At 47.6% G+C, this 23,274-nt stretch overlaps 1 pseudogene; it reads left to right on the plus strand.

The window, feature by feature from the left end:
* Positions 1-2,999: 2,999 nt before the first annotated feature.
* Positions 3,000-4,996, plus strand: LOC125519247 (tyrosine N-monooxygenase-like; annotated as a pseudogene).
* Positions 4,997-23,274: the final 18,278 nt, after the last annotated feature.

A 23,274-nucleotide genomic window follows, 5' to 3' on the forward strand; every position in this document is an offset into this window, starting at 1 on the left:
AAGAAGAAGAAGAAGAAGAAGAAGAACTATGGAAGCTATTGTGAAGGCACGAAAGGAAGCAAACGAGGTGAGGATGATGACAAGGAGCCAAGAAGCGGAGGCCGAGGAGAGGAGGGTGGCTGCTGATGAGAGGAAGGTGGCATTGGAGGAGAGGATATTGGCAAGGGAGGAGCGATCGAGTTTATTGAAATGGGAGAAGCACTTGTTCTTCATGGACACATCTAAACTTGATGAAAGGCAAAAGGAGTACATCATTCTTTCCCCTGAAGAATCTTGGTCCAAAAAAGAGCCATGGCCATGGGAGGCATGGGAGCTACCAATGGGAGGCATAGGTGGCATGGGTGGCTTCGGAGCTACCATGGGAGGCATGAGAGCACCTACGGGAGGCATGGGTGCCTTCGGAGATACCATGGGAGGTATGGGTGGCTTCAAAGCTACCATGGGAGGCATGCGTTTTGGGTCTCTCATGGGAGGCATGGGAGCACCTCCGGGTGATATGGGTGAACGCATGTCTTCCGGTGTACCTCACATACCTTCGTATTATCCCGTTGGAGATCTTGCGAACACCATCTGATGTCCCGATAATGATGCGACGCTTGAAAATGAAGAGGAGGAGGAAGAATCATCTTCGGTTGAGGAGGAAGAATCGGAGGAAGAAGAGGACGATGATGAGTGATGTGGCATGATTGTTGATGTGCCATTTGTTTGTGCAAACTTTTATTTGTCTTGAACTTGGTTGGGTAATTTTGAACTATGCCGTGCAAGTGAACAATGCTATATATGTCTTTGTTTTGCACATTTATTTAATGTTTAAAACACCATCATATTGTCAAATGGACATGTGGAAATCATATTTGCAAGCGCCGGCTGCTCGCGCACGCTGTAATTTTGCGCGCCTTTTGGAGCTGCTCGCGCGTGCCATATTTTACAGCGGCTGCTCGAGCTAGCGCCCTACTTCATGCAAAAAATGCTATTTCAGCGTTGTAAAAAAGTTTTTGCGCGTCGTGCGGTTGCGCGCCAATTAGAGATGCTCTTAGAGTCGTGTTTACGGCCTCTATGTGATGCCCTATTCTGCAAGAACTTGGTGTTGCGGTCGCCCCTCTGGCTGCTGCATCACTTCTTCCCTGTCATAGAGCTCATGCTGGTCTTTTTCAAGCCACACCGAACCGAAGTCAGTACGTACGTGCCTACTTTTGCAAGCACATCTTTTAAGCAGCTATAGGAAGGTCCACTGTTCCCTGCGTCGTGCATGCATGTCCCATGCATGATGTAGCAGCGGTGTCCTATACAACGCGTAGGTCGCCCGCTAGCAACATAGCACCACCCCCCCCCACCCCCGCCGGGCTCCTCGTTATTTTGCCATCGGTTTTTGGAAGGTTCTAGAACCTTCCTGAACCGGTTTTTTTATGTTTTCTATACTAGTTTTTCATTTTTCTTTTCTTTTCTTATTTTTTTTCTTTTTTCCTTTTTCCTTTTTTAATTTTTCTTTTTCTTTTTATTTTCTCTTTTCTTACTCTTCACTTTTTGACTATTTTTGCATTTTGTATTTTTGAATTCGTTAACACCTTTATTTCATTGAATTCTAAAAATGTTCAACCATGTAAAAAATGTTCACCGAATTGAATTTTTTGTTCATCAGATTTAAAATATATTCATAAAAATTTAGAATTTGTTCATCGAACTAAAAAATGTTCATTAGATTCTTTTTCTATTCATTGTTTTCAAAAAATGTTCATCACATTCAAAATTTGTTCACCGAATTACAAATTTGTTCATCAAATTCAAATTGTGTTCATAATTTTTTCAAAAAATGTTCTTGAATACAAGTTTTGTTCATCAAATTTAAAAAAAGTTCATAGAATGCCAATTTTTTTATCGATGTTCAAAATATGTTCATCAAATTCAAAAAATATCCATTCCTTTGAAATCACGAACATTTTTTGAATTCAAGAAATGTTTTGGAATTTGGTGAACATTTTTTAATTCTGTCAGCATTTATCATTTCGTGAACATTTTTTTCAAATCATGAACAATTTTCGAATTTACAAACATTTCACAAGTTGTAACTTTATTGAAATCCCGAATTGGTCTTACAATGGAAAATAATTTTAAAAAAGGAAAAAAAAGATGCTTCTGCTTTCCCTGCACACACATGGGCCAGCCCATGAGGCAGCGCGGGGAGCACGTAGTACGCACTCCATCGTTCGCTGGCGCGTACAGCGCTAAATAGGAGGTCTCGATACCATCTCATTGAATCCCAGATGCATGGTCCGACCATCTCTTCAAACCGGAAGCTGCCCATATGGTCAATCATCCTGGCATGTGAAATACTTTTGGAAAGACAATTATGGTTAGTTTTGGATAAGTACTCTCGAAAATCTACAAATAGGAGATGTTTTGTTCTATTTTGATTATGTTTGGATAGGCAATCATTATTATTAATATCATCCTTCATATCTAGATAAACTAAGACAATCTATAAATAGAATATTTTTTCTTCTGTTTTGATTACGTTTGGATAGACAATTATTACTATTAGTATCAGCCTTCGTATCTAGATAAATATAAGGCAATCTATAAAGAGAAGCTTTTTTTGTTTTGACTATGTTTGGATAGACAATTTATTATTATTATTATCAGCCTTCGTATCTAAATAAATCTAAGACAATCTACAAATAGATGATTTTTCATTCTGTATACAGTTATTATTATTAGTATCAGCATAAATACATTTGAAATGCCATGTGATAAATGATCCACACATAAGGAATGAATATTTTCCATGGAATATATCTAGACATGTTTTAGTGTTAGATACGTAGATACCTTCGTATCTAATAAATCTGAGCCAGTTTTTTGGGACCGAGGTAACATATAAAGAGGGGTCTCGCCCTCATGGGCAGAGCAGCACAGAGATCAAAGTTGGCTTCCCTACGCACCGATAACAAGGGAAGCTACCTCGCAAGCCTGTGTACACTCAGCAAGCAGCAGTGTCCACAATGCTGGCTTGGTGCTGCTTTGTTGTGTCCCAGCTGCTCATCATAATAACGCTCATATACCTTGTCATGACCAAGAGCAAGATCCGCGGTGGCACGTGCTCATCGGCGATGGTGCCGCTTCCACTTCCGCCGGGGCCATGGCCGTGGCCACTAGTGGGTAGCCTGCCCGAGATGGTGCTCAACAAGCCGGCGTTCCGTTGGATCCATCGCGTGATGAAGGATATGGGCACCGACATCGCCTGCTTCGCCTCGGCGGCGTCCACGTCATCCCAATCACATGTCCCAAGATCGCAAGGGAGGTGCTCAAGAAGCAGGACAAAAACTTCTCATCCCGCCCACTCACCTTCGCCTCCAACACCATCAGCAGCGGGTACAAGGACGCCATGCTCTCGCCGTTCGGCGACCAGTGGATGAAGATGCGCAAGGTGCTCACCTCTGAGATCATCTGCCCCTCCCGTCACAAGTGGCTCCACGACAAGCGCGCCGACAAAGCTGACAACTTGACGCGCTACGTCTACAACCTCACCGCCGGGGGGTCGTCATCTTCAACGTCGGGACTAGCCAACGTCAATGTCAGGCACGTCGCGCGGCATTACTGCGGCAACGTTATCCGTCGGCTTGTCTTCGGCCAATGGTACTTCGGGGAGCCTCAGCCGGACGGCGGGCCGGGGCCGATGGAGGTGGAGCACATGGACGCTTCCTTCGCCCTCCTAGGGTTCACCTTCGCGTTTTGCGTCGGCGACTACCTTCCGTGTCTACTTGGCCTAGATCTCGACGGCCACGAGAAAATTATTAAGGAGGCCAACACAAAAGTGGATAGACTGCACGACGTGGTCATCGAAGAGCGTTGGAGGCAGTGGAACAGCGGCGAGAGGCAGGATGGGGTCCAGGACTTCCTTGACGTTCTCATCACGCTTGCCGACGGTGACGGCAAGCCGTTACTCGGCATCGATGAGGTCAAAGCACAGTCCAAGGTAAGCAAAATATTAATTAATGAGAAACTTTAAGACGGTTCATGGGCCTAGATTGACTTTTGTGACCAATTGCCTCATAGTCCTAAAAGGTACTAATACGTCATCCATGAGAAAAGGTAATAACTCACAAGATTACATACTAGATCTTATAGCTCATACTATTAAATACTAGATCTTATATTGTATTTTGCAGGTGTTAGAAAAGGGAACAATAGAATAAGAAATTATGAATTAATAGTTTAAACATAGCATTATTGTAATTTTCTACCATTTTGATGTGATTTCAACTTAAACTGTATTTAAAATTCCAATTATTCAATGTAATCTCTCTTTATGCAAAGGTATAAATTGTAACAACTTACATTTATCTCCATGGAATGCATGCAGGGCATAATATTAGCGGCCATAGATAACCCGTCAAACGCAGTGGAGTGGGCGCGGCCGGAGATGGTGAACAACCCAGAATTGCTGGCCAAGGCAGTGGAGGAGATGGACCGGGTGGTTGGTCGCGAGCGACTGGTGCAAGAGTCAGACATCATGCAGCTCAACTATCTCAAGGCGTGCATACGTGAGGCATTTCGCCTCCACCCAATCGCTCCCTTCAACTTGCCGCATGTCGCGATTGCCGACACCATTGTTGCAGGCTACCGCGTGCCCAATGGTAGCAACGTCATCCTCAGCCGGCTGGCCCTGGGCCGGAACCCCACCGTCTGGGATGAACCGCTCCACTTCAAGCCAGAGCGCCATATGGGAGACAACATCAATGTGGTGCTTACCGAGAGCGAATTGCGGTTCATCTCCTTCAGCACCGGACGGCGAGGATGCATCGCGGCCTCACTAGGAACAACCATGAGTGTCATGCTCTTTGGCAGGCTCCTGCAAGGCTTCACCTGGACCAAACCGGCTGGGGTGTCGGCCATCAATCTCAGCGAGTCCAAGCACAACCTCTTCATAGAGAAGCCGCTAGTGCTACATGCTGAGCCACGTCTTCCAGTGCACCTCTACCCTCTCATGCACTTTTGAGAAAATAACGAGCTATGAATCACCAATATGGCAAGTATGCTAGCTATTTTTTTTATGAATCTATACTTACTAATAAAGGAAGGAGATATTCTTTTTTTCGTCCCGCTTTGTTTCGTTCCATTTCGATTGATTTTCACGTATGCTAGCTATTTTGGTTTTGTCTGTTTCACGTACGAGCGAGCCGGTTTCTTTCATGCGCCACTAGATTGTCCTATGCTTGTCCAAAGCATTGGAACAGCACGTGCTAGCCAAACAACCACCCATCTAGTATTAATTTTGGACAAATAGAGATGAAATGTATACAAGATGATGCTCTTTTTATCACCAACGAAGGATGAAAGTAGGTCGGCGCATATAGGGCAACTCCGTTTGAGTTGTTTCTTCCGGCCCAAGTCCCAGGCGGTACAGCATAGCAGCCTATAATAGTCTTTCTATTTTGAATCATCAATTATATAGTACCACATAGTTTTCTTACTTTTAATTCTACAAGTTTATATATGCTAGCAAATTGCCATGGGAATCAATAAGCAGCCTCAAAACATTAAAAAAACTCAGAGAGTGAGGTATGCAATGAGGACGCATATTTCGAGGGTGATCAGATCTGAGTATGGGCCAATGAAAGCAATACAGACACGAAAAGATATGTGATTATGGGCCAATGGAACTAGTGAAAACCTAACTAAATATCTGAGATTATAGGCCAATGAAAGAAATGAAGTGCCAATTAAAGATTCAAGACTATTATGGGCCAATGGAAGAAATAAAGACGTGATTAAACTTGCAAGCTCATGCCGATGTGTATGGTGCATAATTAAAGGAGTCGTGGGCTAAATCATTATAATTTACACCAAAGACGAGAAGCAGATGGGTGGGGTAGACCAAGGAGGCATTTAAGGATGAGGAGGAACTCACAATTTCCACACTTCACGCATACGACCAGCTCGTCACCACACTCACGAAACATGAAATCATTGGTGATGACACGCCGAGGTGTCCACCAAAGCTCGTGCTAGCAGGGAGCTACCTCTCTCGCTAGGGACTTTTTACTTCTTGCAATTAATTTTGATGATAAAAGACTAATGTTTCTCCCCCGTTGCAACACACATGCATATGTGCTAATAAATCAAAAGGAAAAAAGAAAACTACAAAAAAATCAAAGATAAAAACCTCAAGGAAAAAAACCCAACAGAAAGCCCAAGAACATCAGCACAACAGAAGTTGAACCAAACACAACGAAAGCAACATAATAAAAAGGGAGCAACTAGTTGACGAGGGCTCCTTCAGGAGCCTCGCAATGATCAGCGCCACTTGGCGTGCTCTCAACCGCCCCGCCACGTGTCGCACTCTGGGTGCTTCCTTCGTAATTTCTTTTTTTCGCACGCGTTTTCGGCTTTTTGAATGGTTTTTTCTGGGTTTTTCGACTTTTTAGTTTTCCATAGCTTTTAGGCCAAAAAAATTACGAGAAAAAACATCTGTTTTTCTTCCCCAGGAGGCATAGTTTTGCTTCCGCAATAGGCATAGTTGTGCTTTCGCGAGAGGCACGGTTGTGCCTCTCGAAAACGGAAAAAAGGCGTATTCTGTATCATTTCCTTCCGCGAGAGACACGGTTGTGATTTTTCGAGAGGCACAACCGTGCCTCTTTTGAAAAGGACAAAACGCGTTTTTCTTGTTTTTTTTCCTTTCGTGAGAGGCGCGGTTTTGCTTTCGCGAGAGGCACTGTTGTGATTCCGCGAGAGGCACGACCATGCCTCTTAAGGAAAGGGAAAAACCCATGCTCCTGGTTCGGATTTTTCGTCCAGCTTTTTCGTGAAAAAAGTTCGTTAAAACCTATAAACGTGTATCTAGTTTTGAAGCTCTCGACGCAAGGAATCCAACAGTGAAAACGGTTCGAGATTTGGATGCACGATTTAAGAGATAAAATGTTTTGAATAAACGGATCTACGAAAAAAGAGAAAACTCACATGTTGTGACAAATGGCGCGTGCCATTTGTCACAACCTGAGAAGGTGAGGTGGTCTTTGCGATGAGTACTCCTCAATTAGTGATATCGAAATAAAAAGTCCCGTTGAAAACAGCCAGATGAACAGTTTTACCTCTTAGTTTTACTTTCTTATGTGTTTTCTCTTCGATGTACTCCCTCCGTTCCTAAATATATGTTTTTATAGAAATTTCACTATGGACTACATAGTGAGCAAAATGAATGAATCTACACTCTAAAATATGATTATATACATCAGTATGTAGTTCGTAGTGGAATCTCTAAAAAGACTTATGTTTAGGGAAGGAGGAAGTACATAGCTTTCCAGGTTGGGTTTTAACTCTATATTCTCCTGGCTCTGTCAGCTTTATCTTGATGAATGCAAAGTATCCCGGAAAAAACCCTGCCCAGAAGTTTGACTCATGAAGAAAAAGTCCCTGCAGTTTCCCCTACAAAACGCAGAATTCTGGGCAGGGCTTTTACTTTACTTGCTCTGTCTTTTAATTGTAGCTTTTATCTTATCTCTATTACTACATCTATTCCAAAATAATTTCAGTTGTGGATTTGTCCTAAGTCAAACTTCTTTAAGTTTGACCATAACTATAGAAAAATATATTAACATCCAGATCTGGGAACCACTAGGGATCAGACTACTAATCCCTAGCTTTTCGTCAGACCGGTGGATAGCCATTGGATGAAACACTGCTGGACGTTGGATGCATCCCTTAAACAACGCCCCCTTTCCTTGACAGTTTCTAAAACCATTTCCTATATACACGTAGTTTCCATAATATGAGGTCCCTATAATCACGTATGATAACTACCTTGGCAGTTTCCAAAAAAATAGTCCTTTACTCACGCTGCTTCCATATATGCAGTTTCTATAATCACGTGTGTTTCTGTAAACAGACAATGCTTCCTTCCATTTGATACATGATTGCATGATGTGATAAACATGCTTCCCACAGTACAAGCCAGGCTTCATAATTCTTTAAGTCATATTTTTTCAAGTAGTATCATAATTCTTCTTGTGCTATGAAGCAGGTGTGGATGTACTTTGAAACATAATTTCATGGTAGTTGAAGCATCAAAATTTAGTACCAAAACATTGCTATGATAGTGTAAAGAACGAAGCATGCAAGTGTCATTCAAAACGTATTTTATTTATGTGAGAAGCATGTCACATGTAATAGTGAGAATTTATGTGCTAGTGAGCCATTGGAAGCACAGTCAGATGGATGTGGAAGCAGGAGAAAAGTAGTACAAAACCAGTATCTGATGTTTAAAGAAAGGAGCACATATGAAGACATTTGGAAGCTTATTGTACATAAGTTGGAAGCATGGCACATATGATACCGAAGCACATGTATTATGGTACTAAAAACAATGGAAGCACATACAGGGTCACTAGAAAACTTAATATTCATATCCGTGAAGCATTGCCTATATTACAAGAATCACAACATTCACACTAAGGCAAGGGGACAGTCAGTTCGAGGCATCAGAGACAAAGCCGCTGGATCATAGTCATCATGCTGCGCCCTGCCGCCATTGACCACATAGGCAAGGGAGCACTTCGGTGAGAGCACTTTGGGGAGATCAGAGATGTAATTTGTCGTCATGATCAAAGGAGTGGTGGTTAGCACGATGGAAAGGAACCATAGGTGGTCGTCATCAGGGTAGCATGTTGAGGTAGTGTCGTGGCCGAGCAAGGTCGCCGAGACCTCGCACCATGCTTCATTATCCTGGATAAACTGAAAACATATGAAGTCAAGTACATTAGGCAGTACAGACAAAATATGGGAGTATTCTATGGAAGCAAACGTTGTAGAACAGAGAAACAAATTCAGTATAGTATGGGTGCATGCCATATTACAATGGTGAAATCAAAGACAATAAATCTGACTTTTGTTTGTAAGAAGCCGGAAATGTGGAGGCAATACATTGGAACTGAAGAAATATATGACGTGTAATTGAGATGCCCATGAGTAGGATGCGCGGAAATGTGCAATGTTAATAGGATTTTTCTTCCTTCGAAGCACTACAGTTGAAACAAAAGTAAACTAAGATTCCCCAGGAGATGGATGTTCCAACAACCTACAAACTAAATTCACAAAATAAAATATAGAATTGTAGAAGCAAACTATCTAGACAATAGAAGCATGTATAGTACTAGTTGGAAGCTCCATACGTAGGAAGCATGATAAGATCGATATCTCAACCTAACTCATTGTAAGTGGAAGCATATGGATTTGAACACAGAAATTAAGATAGCCGCCACATAGCTACGCAAGTTCGTGTGATCCAGAAACAAAATATACCTAAACTGGTGGATGCTTTACTAATTAAATACAGTATTAACAGAACAAATTCACACCCAATAGCTGTCAAAAACACGACGCACATTGAACATTTCTACCCTTGATTCGAAGGAGAGGCGTCAAAAAGGGGGGGAAAGACCTTTGGCACTGCTAGTTCTTGGGCCGACGGACGCTCTCCGGGCAGCCTGGTGAATCACGAACGCCGCGGTGGTCCTGACAGGCACGGACACCTATCGTCGGGGATGGCGCATCAGCGAGGTCGACCGGGGCCGCATCAAAAATTGGCGGCATTGGAGTGGGTCGAATCTGGGCAACGAGGTAGGCGGTGAGCACACCCGTGCGGTGGACTTAAGCGCGGGGAAACGGATCTGAGAAACACTGGTGGTGCGAACAGGTGCGACATCCTTCTCGGTGGAGGGAGAGCTTTGCGGCGAGCTGGGACGGCGAGCTCTGGGATTGGATCGCCCATGAGAGGCGAGACGGGCTTGGGGTGGTTGGGTCAGGCATGCAGGGCAGGCGAGATTTACTCGAGGCAGATCAAATTGTGCGCTTAATTGAAGGAATCGACGATTTGCTTCTGAATATGGACCGTGGGATTAGAGGAGAATCAACGACGAGGGAGTGGTCTGACAAAACTTTCCTATCAGACTTTTGATAAGAAGTGTTTCCCAACATCAAATTAATCACATGAGATTCTTTATGAGTACTATGTGTATTTACTGTTGAGTGCCCGCCTCAAGTATAAGTCGTGCTTTCTAAAGCTTAATGTATCCACTTCTTATGAGGGCGTCTGGTTGAAGTTCGATTCAACAGTGCGTCTTTGACTTGCGAGAATCCATATCGAACAAATAGCTCGTCGGTGTTAGTTTGATTAATTGGCGAGACAGTGACGATGCATTAGATTGGAGAACAACTATGCATTTAGGCCTATTGATGTAGTAAATGCACTGGTGCATGGCAGGGACACGAGCAACTGAACTAATGTTAGACATTAGCACTAGAAGCATATAGATTTGAGGATTAGAACTAGAGACCTTTTACAGTACATCAAATATCCTGGGCCCTTTATTTTCATCAGTTCAACGGATGATACATATCCGTACTGTTAGAAGGAAGAGAGATGATGGAATTGTTCATTGTATTGCTTGAGCCTCATGGGCATATATATAGGAGTACATGATCTACTTGGAGTACAAGGCAAGCCAGAATATTTCCTAGTCTAATCTATGTTTCCTAATACAATCAAGTTACTCAACATCCCCGCGCAATCACAACGGTAGCGACGCAGACGGTGAGACTGGAGAAGAATCCGAAGGCAAGCCGACGGACCCCCCCCCCCCCCCCCCCCCCCACAGTGCATCGCGGAGTCGTGGCTGGAGTGGAAACCAACGAGGTTGCTCAAGCAGGCGGTAGCCCTTTGTGCCGTTTGTCGATGTAGCCGAGAGCGTAGGTGGTGGAGCCGTGGTCGAGGTAGCCGTGCGAAGAATGCCGTGGTCGATGTCGAGTCGGGGTGGCCTGTGTCGAGGAAGTCGCTGTGGAGCCGCGGGCGCAAGGGGGCGCCGAGTTAGCATGGGCGCAGTGGTGTCGAAGTAGTGATGCGCCGGGAAGAAGATGTGGTTGACGACGCGTCGCGGCGGGTTTGCCAAGTCCGGGGACACATCGTGGACGAAGGCACGCACCGGTGTTGCCAGCACCGGGCATGCGTAGACGGACGAAGACGAAGTTGACGAAGCGCCGACCAGGCTTGCCAGGCCCGGGGACACGTCGTGGATGAAGGCACGCATCGGTGGTGCCAGCATCGGGCATGTGTAGACGAGGGACCTGCACGAGCTGTACGCCATGTCGGAGAAGTCGGAGGGGCCAGCAGAGAAGAACTCGACGACGATTGCGGCGTCCATCGACGCGGGGCCGATGTCAACCACGGTGGTCGGAGTAGACGAAGTGGTCGGGGTAGATGACGGCGACGCTGGCGACAGGCTAGTGCTGTACGAAGACGAACGGGGTGGACGGGTGGCGACGGCAGCTATGGAGGTAGCCGCGGCAGCGGCTAAAGAAGGGCGGCGGCTAGGTTAGAAGAGCGGCGGCGGCGGCTAGGTTAGAAGTGCGGCGGCGGTGGTCGAAGTAGGCGAAGAACTCTGACAGCGTGACGAAGATCGGCGCGGACGGTGGCGTTCCCGCGCCAAGGAAGACGGCGCAGCGCATACCATGGGAGGTCGACGCACGGTGACGGCGGAGCTGACCGCGGGCCGCGACGCTACTGCCCGAAGGGGCTACGCAGCGGCGGCAGGCGGCTCAGGGCGACGGCGGGGACCGCGCGCCGCGACGCTGCGGCCCGAAGGGGCAACGCAACGGCGGTGCACGAGTCGGTGCAGCCACGGGGACGGCCTCGGGGCGGCGGTGGGGACCACGTATCGCGGCACTACGGCCCGAAGGGGCGATGCAGTGGCGACGCACGAGTCGATGCAGCCGCGAGGAGAACCACGGGGCGGCGGCGCTGCAGCCCGACAGGGCGACGCAGCGGCACCCCGATGCTCCATCGGTGAAGAGGCGCGCGGAACTCGGGGACGATCTTCACGGGACCTGCAGAGGCGCGCATGGCCGACGGGCCAGGTCGGTTGCGCGGCGTAGATGAGGCGGATCGCGGCGGCGAGCAGGTGATCAAGTTGATCGCGCGCGAGGTCGGGGACGCCACTCGGTGGAGGCGTGGTGGCGGCGGAGTCCGAGATGAAGCCGGCGACGACGGACGCCGTGGGACGTCGCGGATGAGCTTTTCAGCACCGACACCCGGGCTGCCAAAGCAGCGCCCGCGCCCCGACACCGAGGCCCGAGCGACCAACGGAGCAGCGGCAGCCGACGAGCCTGACATAGCCGTCCTGAGCAGCCGAGAACGAGGCTGGCGAGGTAGGCCGCCGGGCTGCTGTGCAGACGCAGCGGAGACGGGTGACGTGGTTCGATGGGCGGGTCGGCGCGTGAGCGACGGCTATGATTGGCCATCGCATAGCACGAGGCCGCCGGGTCGGGCGATGCAGGTGTCCCGGTCGGAGCAGGGCGGTGACGGCCGGCGCAGGGCAACGGGAGGACCGACGCGCGGACGGTGGCTGGCCCGGAAGGGCCGCCTCGGCGCGCGTGGCCGCCGGGTCGTAGGAGAGGCCGGTTGGTTGCGTCGGGGTTAGAGTAGAGGCGCACGGGGGTCGACGGCGGCGGCGGGCGACGCAAACCGATTAAGATTAGATCGGAAAACCAAAAAGAAAAACGCTGATCAAAACGACCGGCGAGAGAGCGAAAAAACCGAGGCAAGGGCTCGGGAAAAATGCTCTCTAGGACAGCCGGCTAACACGGCCGGCGGACGAACCCTAGGTACGGGCGGCACGGCCACCGGCGACGGTCATGGAGGCCGACCGTCCCGGGGGCGGCGAGCTGGTGCGGAAGCGGCGGCGGCTAGGTTTTAGGATCGACTTGCGATAGATACCATGTTAAAAGGAAGAGAGGGACTATTCATTGTATTGCTTGAGCCTCGTGGGCATATATATATATAGGAGTACATGATTTATTTGAACTACAAGGCAAGCCAGAATATTTTCTAGTCTAATATATGTTTCCTAATACAATCACGTTACTCAACACGTACTACTATTACAACATAAACTCAGTAATTTATTTAGTTTTTAACAGGAGCAACACACAAGGGCATTATTGACATCACTCCCTCCCCTGTACTCGCACACTACGACGACACTCTCCCGTAGGGCCGTAGCAACAGAGATGAAGCGCACTCGCGGCCGTGGCCTGCAAGAGTTAGCAGCAATGCGGCTCCGAGCCTCCATCACGAATCAGTGGCTGCCGATGAGAAACCAATTAATGATACGTACTATTTTGCGAAAATGCCAAACGGAGACCAAGCTTCATGGAGGTCTTTATTTGCAAACTTCAAAATTCATTTTTTTTAGTTTCAAAAAGTTCTGAAAATAAATACACATATACGTAGATACATAATGTACATGTGTGCAAATTATCAGATCAATATATATTAAAATGTGAACTACACAAAAAAGACAAATCTAGAGCTTTTTAGCATATGTACGGTTCATCTTCAATGTCCATGATTTTACTTTTTTTTGTGCACCTCACAATTCAAGATATTTCATTTCATCCTGAATTTTTTTAACATACACTGTACATCATTGCATACACGTGTATTTTTTTAGAATTTTTTGAAACTGAAATTTATGAATTTCGAATTTTTTAAAATAAAGGGCTCCATGGAGCTCTGTCTCCAAAATGCCCTACTCACTGTACAGGGCTCTCATGGTACTGTCGCTGGCCTTTTCTCACAGAAATCATTACCGTGGAAGAGTGGCTACTATAGGAGGTCAATGACCACCTTATTGTGTTTTGGTGCCTTTGTAGCCAAGAGCAGAAACCCATGGGTGGGTAGCGCGCGACTCGTTGCCCACGAGGAATACAAAGTACGCCAAAATTTGCCGCATAACATCGAGCCGTACGTTGGCCTGGACGACGGCTCGTCCACGAACTCAGGTCGCCACAGTTCCATCTGCCACGATTCATCACTTGAGATTGAGTTTGAGGATACTGAGCTATTTGCTGAGGCCGTCAATGGGTCAGATACAGATATGCACGAGGGAGATGATAGTTCTGCGGCCAAGGAGGCACCTGGGGCTGCTTCTGGACATGAGATGGCTAACGGTTCGGGGCCCGTCATTCAGACACCCGAGGATGGGACAGTACCTTCCCCCTCAGTGCCGATGAATGCGCTGAGATTTGGGTCGTTCGAGCCAGCTTCTACTCCTCCCAGGCTTTGGTGTGACCGGATAGAGACCGATGACATGCTGGAGCGGTCGCTCCCTCCACTGGATTTGATGTTGCTGAGGACCCAGTGCCAGAGGAACCGGAGGTGTCGGTCTCTCTGACGACCTCGACCGATGGAAGGGGGGAGGAGTCTCGGTAGGTGGCCCCTCGCTCTCCCCTTCTGACTGCGGTCTCTCAGAAGGGGGTGGTTGATCTTAGGAGAGGGGGCCATAGGCAGCTGGCCGTGGCTCCTTCTCCCTCGGCGGTCTCTGTAGCCGCACAGCCCGTGGAGCAGGCCAAGATGGGTGGGGAGTCCGGGCAGGCGGCCCGTGTATTCCTCTCTCTCGGGGCGTCCGAGCCCCAAGGCGGTGCGTTGACGGGGCTTTTGAGTCTGTCTACGGCCGGGTGTGCGGGTGGCGGTCCGGGGCAGGCGGCCTAGGCCCCCTCATCTCCGGCGCCGGCAGGAGGAGCGCTTGGGCAGGCGGCCCCCGCGTCCCCCTCTCCAGGATCTCCGGTGGTCCAGGACCGCGATATGTGGCACACGTCTGTGGGGACTGGGAGTCCACCGCCGACTAATCCGGTAACTCTGGCTGACCCTTTGTGGTATGCGGCGAGAGGTTTTACTCGGGAGGACGTGGTTGCTTTTGGTGGGATCCCAAACCCGGTCTCTGAGGGACGACAGATGAGCAATCGTATCCAGGAGAACCCGGATGTTGATGATATGCAGCAGAGGTGCGCCATGCGGGCGACCAAGCTTCGTGTAGCGCCCCGAGACCGATGTGCTAGGTGTCCTCCAGTTATTCGCTGTTATTGCCTTGTCATTGCTTGCGTGTCATGCATTGCATATCATGTCATCATGCGCATTTCATTTGCATACGTGTTCGTCTCATGCATCCGAGCATTTTCCCCGTCGTCCGATTTGCATTCTGGAGCTCCTATCTCCTCCGGTGGTCCTTTCTACCTTCCTTTCGTGTGTGGGGGTTAAACACTTCCGGATTGGACCAAGACTTGCCAAGCGGCCTTGGTTTACTACCAATAGACCGCCTGTCAAGTTTCGTACCATTTGGACTTCGTTTGATACTCCAACGGTTAACCGAGGGACCGAAAAGGCCTCGTGTGCGTTGCATCCCAACACCCTTCCATTTTGGCCCCAAACCCACCTAAACCCTCTCCATCATCTCGGCCGTTCGATCACGATCGCATGGCTGAAAACCGCACCTCATTTGGACACTCCTAGCTCCCTCTACCTATAAATATGTGTCCCCTTCGAAATTCTCGCGCAGACGAAACCCTAGATCCACTCCCTCCGCGCCGCCGGACATTTCTTCCACCGGCCGGACATGTCCAGCCGCCACCTCGCTCCGCCCTATCGGGAGCCGCCAAGGAGTTGAATTTTCGTTTTTGTGGGATTATCTTTTGATTTCAGAACCACTCTTTTCCTTGATATTGTGGAGTTTTCACCCCAAGTGAAAACTTTTCAAAAATATTGTTGGACTTGTTTACCCTCTCAAGAAAACCATTTCTTTTATCAGTGGATTTATTTGCATAATTATTTTCCCTGAGCTTTATTTCTTTAAAAATGATTTTTCATAAGTTTTGGAGCCTCTTTTGCACTACAACCCTTTGGTAAAATTAGTTATAAGTTTCACCAAAATTTGGAGATGTCATGGGCTGCTCCCACATCACTTTTATGAAAAAATATCTTTTAGTCATTTGGAGATTTTGAGCTCTACCTCTAGTTTTCAAATCTGGATCAGTTTGTGGTTTGCACTGCAATCTATTTAAATATTTCTTTAAAGCTTCCACCAAAATCAGGGGATGTTAGTAGTAGTGTATAATTCCACTTTGTGCAAAAACCCATTGATGTTCTTTGAAATTTTTTGAGCAAACCATCCTCTTTTGCTCTCTGGTCCAGTTTGGCATTTTCTACTGCAACCCTAGTTTATTTTGCTCTAGTGCCCATGAGCTTTTTCCTGCTTATAGTCCACCCTACCAAACCCTTAAGTCCAGGAGATTGGACCCATTGGAGTATTTTTGGTCCATGCAATAATGCCATTTTCATTCTGTCCAGATTTGGTTTTCTCAAACACTTGCACTAACAAGTTTTTGTTCTTGACAAACTAACCTTGCCACCCTCTTTGTCATCTAAAGAGACTATGATCTGGAGTTTTTGGCCACCCCAAGAGATGCCTAGATGGCCATAGCTTTCTGTCAAGCACCTTGTGTGCATGGTCAGATTTGACATGGTTTTTAGTTTGCACATTGGACCTACTTGCTTTGCCTAACCAGCATGTCCACTAAGCTCCTGGCTACCTCTAACCTAGATCTGTTAATCCCCAGCCCCATCCAAGTCTCCTGGCATGCCTTGGCATTTTGCCGAACACGTAGCGTGCATGCTCTGGGCGCGCCCAGAGCGCACGTTTTGCACGCGCGCGCAGCCGAGCCGCCGTGTCGTGCCCCTGGCCTTTGCTCGCCCACAGGGCCACGCCCTGGCCTCGCCCACTCACCAGAACCCTCCAGGCCGCCCCTAGAGCCCCACAACACCGCCGTCAGGTCGGCCATGACAGCTAGCGGCCGGCCACAGCAGGCTCCTACCATGGACGGCGCCGCCCGAGCCACTCTCGCTCGCCAGCTCACCCTTGAAGCAGTGCTCGTTCGCCTGCTAGCCTCTGCCGCCATCCCCAGCCTCGACACGTCGCGCTGCAAGCTACAGAATGGCGGTTCGCCGTTCCTATCCACGAACGCCGCGGAACCGACCTAGTCACGCTATAAAAAGGAGCCACGAGCTCGTCCAGACCCTCAGGCAACCTCGTACCATCCCCCTAGCGCTCCCATAGCCAGCCATCGACGGAGGGAGACCTTCTTCCTCATCTCCGACCAGTTCGGCCGCCGCCACGCTCCGGTTCAATTTGTCGCAAGCAGGACCACCCCCGTCCATCCGGTGCCACCGTTCAACTCCCCTGAACCTTGCGGAGCCACCCCACCTCTCAAACGTGATCAAGAACCACCGTAGCTCGAAACCCCAAATCCTCCCGAGACGCCATCCGCCGCAGAGCTCGCCGCCGGCGACTCCCTTCATCCCCGCCGGCCTGTTGACCACCGAGAGGACCGCCCTGGACTGGCGGATCCATCCCTGCACTCGAAATGCCATCGGAAGCCGCCGTTCGTCGACGGCGATCGTCGGAGCCCCGCCTCTGCTCGGCCAGAGGAGAGGGAGGCACGGGCGACTGCTCAAACTTGACCAGTGGGCCCCATGGACCCACTATCAGTGACCCCGAGCCGGCCCGCGCTGGTTTAAGTGGAGGCGTAAACCCAGAAGTACGTCTCATCCGTCTCGAAAATGTATCCTTATTCGAATCATTTTCTTTTTCTGTTTTATTTAAAAATAGAGTTTTGACTAAACTTTTACTAACTATAACTTTTTAAATATAAGTCTAATTGATTTGGTTCTTTTTCTGTTGTTTCTCAAATTTTGTCTAGTTTATTTTCATATTTATTTCAAAAAATATCAAACAACTTTTTTGTACTGTTTTGAAACTATATGTTAATTTGAATTTCTCTTACATAGGATTTTGGAGAGGGAAACAACTTTCAAAAAGTGCACCCCCACTTGCATACTCTTGAAGGCAAGCATTCTGAACCCTGGCATAATATTTGTTGTGTGTTGTTTGATACGGTTACAACACCATCTTGACATGAAGTATTTGGTATTTATGTGACGATATGATTATACTCACGAGTTCGCAAATGAAGATTTCTTGTGGTTAAAATTTGATATGCTTGTGATCGTAATCACCCTCGTATGCCTTTCATGCCCACCGGAAGGATCCCAGGAAAGCCTCTGTCTTGGGTAGACACGAGCTTGTCCCTAGTTCTTTGTCGAGACGGGTGTGTCCGGTAAGGCATGGTGAGGTATGATGAGTGGTGGTTCCGTCTGATTGGTGAGAGATATAATTCTTATGCTTATCATGTAGGAAATGCTTTAACCTCCTGAGTCGACCATAGATCGAGTCTTGTTCCAGTAACCCCCATACTTGTCTCGTACTACCACTTGTCCCTGCCATAGGCAGGGTATGGTTCAGTCAGTTGTCAACCCCTTCCTAGCACACACCATACAGAGAGGCCATGGTGGAAGATACCGGCTGCATCCGGTAGGCATGCCACCTGGTCCGGGGGCATGCGTGTTTTGGTTGGAGCCGAAGGGGGTAGCTCCCCTAGTTTGCGCGCGTTATAAATTTTGTGATCCCATGCTAGTCGAGGTTGTAGCCTCCCCATTTAGTGTTTCGCTTAGCAGGTGTCGTGGGTGATTCCAAACACCGGTAAGTTAGGCTGGTGTGTGCAGTCAGGTGTGTTTTCAATTAAAAGACTGTAGACGGAATTGGTCCCGACGGACTAAAGGAATCCGTTACTCGTGGGTAAAGAGTACACCCTCTGCAGAGATTATATCTATTCGAATAGCCGTGTCCATGGTTAAGGACTACAGACTGGGATGGGTCAAGTGTCAGTCTTAGTGTCGGTCTTCGGAGGAAAAGATTGCTAAACCAGAACATGGATCATGTTTTTTGACTCATGATGATTATGATTACTATTATTATGGACTAACCATTTACATTATTTGAATTATTGAGTGTCCTTGGGACGGTTCTACCTCCTGGATATTCACTATGATTAATTCTCATATAAGCCCTTTATGTGGTGTCGCAGAGACGCCCGACCATGGCATGCTTCTTGTTCACTTTATAAGCCCTTTATGTGGTGTCGTAGAGACGCCCGACTGTGGCATGCTTGTTATTCATTTACTTTATAAGCCCTTTAGGTGTTGTCGCACAGATGGCCGACTATGGCATGCTTGTTATATCTTTTATTTATAAGCCCTGTATGTGGTGTCGCTCAGACGCCCGACTGAGGCATGCTTTATATTATTATTCCTTCGAGGCGTCGCTTCAGACACCCGATGGGTGCATTCTATTTCTACTCTCTTATTGCAGATTCATGTTGTAAATAACCCGCTTGCGTGCATCATGGATTTTCATTTCGTGACTAACGTTGTGATCATGAAATATTTCAGAGCATGCTTATCATTTGTTATATTATAACTGTGTTCATAATGTTTGCGAGTACATTCAAAAGTACTCACTGGCTTGCCCCTGGCTATTGTCTTGGCCAGATTTCTTGCGTGGAGAGGAGCGTCGCGATGACAACCTCGGAACCTACGCAATGGTGATAGCAGCCTCGTGAAGATAGGAGTTATCCAGGTCAGCTGTTCCTGTGGGAAATGGAGTCCCATAGACGCTGATGATCCGCAAACCGCTTCCGCCATCAACCACTAGAAACCATTTGTTGTACTCATAGGCCAGAATGGTCTTGTACTACATATCTTGGATTTTGCTTGGGGTTTCTGTATCAAGTTGGTGCCTCATCAGCTAACAGTAATCCCGGGGTTGGTGAGCACAAGGGCCACTTTTTGGGAAATTAATATCCCGAAAACCCGGTCCTGACAATTCCTCAGGGAATTATGGACCGGAAGAAGCGTGAGTTCTGCAACATCACCCAGGGCAACAAGATTGTGGATGCTTATGAGCAGGAGTTCCTTGACTTGTCCTGCTATGCTAAAGATGACATTGCTTCAAGCCACCAGTTGCCACTGCACCAAGACAATCCCCTGCTGTATCTCGTCTGCCTCCTCCACCACCTGGACAGCCGAGACTTCAAGCCGCACAACCCCGAGCTCCTTCTCCTCGTCCCAATGATGGGTTATTCTTCAGGTGCGGTCAACCAGGTCACCGTGCTAGGGACTCCTCTTAGAATCTGTACCAACTTGCAATTCCTCCAACTGGTCGTGGTAACAATCAGCCCTGCAACAACAATGCCATGCCTTATGGTCGTGGTCAGGCCAACCACATTGATCTGAATGAAGCTCAAGACCAGAGTGCTACTGTGTTGGGTACTCTTCTTGTTAACTCAATACCAGCTTCTGTTTTATTTGATACAAGAGCATCACATTCATTTGCATCCATGCATGCCCTTAAGTTTGAAGAGATGAACAATCCCCTAGTGGTACACACCCCTGCGAGCCAATGTCGAACCACCATGGTTAGCCTAAATGTCCCAGTTGAAATTGAAGGGCTGGAATTCCATGTGTTCCCCCATTGTTTTGAAGTCATCCAATATCGACCTCATTCTGGGAATGGACTGGTTGAAAACACATATAGCTTCTATCATTTGCGCCACCAAAACCATCCATGTATTACATCCGTCAAGTGAGATAGTGAGCTACCATGCTCATCTTGTTCAGAATGCCCAAGCACAGATTTATCCCTTGAATGCGTGAAGCGCTTCACCTTTTTGAGAGTTGAAAACGCTACATCGAAGTCTGAAGTTTCTGTCCGGTATGCATTCTTGGTCAAACTGAACATCGCACCGTCCGGGGGCTTTCAAAATTTCTAAAAGGATCAATGGTCAAATCGTTCTGAAGATGAAGCCACTTGGGAAATCGAGGATCGTCTTCAAGATGAATACCTCACTTTTGTTTCCCTCTACCTGCTAAATCTCGGGCCGAGATTTCTTGTAGTGGAGGAGAATTGTGACGCCCGGATAATTAGGCTACAGTAATCATGTGCTAATGATGCCACGTCACCACGATTACTATTGTTAAACTCTCGTTGATTCAAAAACGGTTCAAATTCAAATTTAAAAGATAAAGTCAAAAAATAAAAGTTTTCAATTTTCAAAACTAAAATGTGCAGGCTATGACAAGTAATTGATAAATATTGTTGGTGAAGAAACCAAAATTTTCTATAATGTTTAAGAGCTCAAAAGTGATTAAACAGTGGCTTAAATAATTATATAAATGCCTTTCATAAATTCTAAAATATCAAACTAATTTATTTGGGTACCAAACTTTTTATGGCAGAGGTATAAACATTAGTACTAATTTAGAAGCTAATTTGGTATATTAACTAAACTAAAACTAGTGTGGAAATTAAATAGAAGAGTAAAAAGGAGATGAATAAAAAGAAAAAGAAAAATAAAACAAAACAAAACCTGCCCCTCCCTTGGACCTTGGGCCACCTAGATGGCCAGGCCAGCCCACTTATGCCCCCGTCCTCCTCCTGTTCACAGGGGGTGTCGTGGCAGCCATCGCCCCGTCGGTGGCCAACGCCGACCATCAACCGGACGTTCCCCTCTACAAAACCCCGGTGGCCGCCCTCCCGTCGCCGAACCCTAATCCCCTCTCCCTCCCTCACGCGCCCCTCGCCCTCCCACTCAAGATTCACTTCGGCCACGCCCCGCCATCGCCATGGTCATCGTCATCCACGCGCTCTTAGTCACCTCCGCGCCCTAGGATCTTGCCCGCCCGCTTCCCTGTCGTCGACCACATTGTCCACTGCTACCCGCTCGAGCCAAACTCCCCTGCAACACCATCCTCCTCGGCCCCGATGGGCTCCATCGATGGTTCATAAGCGGAAGCGTTATGAGAACGCGGTTGATGTAGTCGTACGTCTTCACGATCCGACTGATCAAAGTACCGAAAGTACGGCACCTCCGAGTTCAGCACACGTTCAGCTCGCTGACGTCCCACGAACTCCGATCTAGCAGAGCTTCGAGGGAGAGTTCCGTCAGCACGACGGCGTGATGACGGTGATGATGATGCTACAGACGCAGGGCTTCGCCTAAGCACCGCTACGATATGACCGAGGTGGATTATGGTGGAGGGGGGCACCGCACACGGCTACAAGATCAACTGATCAACTTGTGTGTCTATGGGGTCCCACCTCCTCCGTATATAAAGGAGTGGAGGAGGGGGAGGGTCGGCCCTCTACTATGGCGCACCCTGGGGAGTCCTACTCCCACCGAGAGTTGGATTCCCCCCTTTCCAAGTAGTAGGAGTAGGAGAAAAGGAAGGGGAAGAGAGGAAAGAAGGAAGGAGGGGGCGCAGTCCCTCCCCCTAGTCTAATTCGGACTAGGCCTTGGGGGGCGCACGACCTGCCCCTCTCACTCTCCCCTAAAGCCCAATAAGGCCCATATACTCCCTGGTAAATTCTCGTAACTCTCGGGTACTCCGATAAATACCCGAACCACTCAGAACATTTCCGATGTCCGAATATAGCCTTCCAATATATCGATCTTTATGTCTCGAACATTTCGAGACTCCTCGTCATGTCCCTGATCTCATCCGGCACCCCGAACAACCTTCAGTACATCAAAACACATAAACTCATAATACCGATCATCACCAAACGTTAAGCGTGCAGACCCTATGGGTTTGAGAACTATGTAGACATGACCGAGACTCATTTCCGGTCAATAACCAATAGCGGAACCTGGATGCTTATATTGCCTCCTACATATTCTACGGAGATCTTTATCGGTCAAACCGCATAACAACATACGTTGTTCCCTTTGTCATCGGTATGTTACTTGCCCGAGATTCGGTCGTCGGTATCTTAATACCTAGTTCAATCTCGTTACCGGCAAGTATCTTTACTCGTTCTGTAATGCATCATCCCGCAACTAAATCATTAGTCACATTCTTGCAAGGCTTATAGTGATGTGCATTACCGAGAGGGCCCAAAGATACCTCTCCAACAATCGGAGCGACAAATCCTAATCTCGATCTATGCCAACTCAACAAGTACCCTCGGAGACACCTGTAGAGCACATTTATAATCACCCAGTTACAATGTGACGTTTGGTAGCACACAAAGTGTTCCTCTGGTATTCGGGATTTGCATAATCTCATAGTCAGAGGAACATGTATAAGTCATGAAGAAAGAGGTAGCAACAAACTAAACGATCATCGTGCTAAGCTAACGGAATGGGTCAAGTCAATCACATCATTCTCTAATAATGTGATCTCGTTAATCAAATGACAACTCATGTCTATGGCTAGGAAACTTAACCATCTTTGATTCAACGAGCTAGTCAAGTAGAGGCATACTAGTGACACTCTGTTTGTCTATGTATTCACACATGTACTAAGTTTTCGGTGAATACAATTCTAGCATGAATAATAAACATTTATCATGATATAAGGAAACAAATAATAACTTTATTATTTCCTCTAGGGCATATTTCCTTCATCTAGCACCTCTCCAAGGACGCTGTGAGCACGACCTCCCTCTCTCTACCTTGCTTCTTCCCTAGGCTGTAGCTCGCTCTTCGCGTCGTCTC

This window comes from Triticum urartu, chromosome 7A, assembly GCF_056163025.1.
Source record: "Triticum urartu cultivar PI428250 chromosome 7A, HENAU_Tu73, whole genome shotgun sequence".
Taxonomy (NCBI): Eukaryota; Viridiplantae; Streptophyta; class Magnoliopsida; order Poales; family Poaceae; genus Triticum; species Triticum urartu.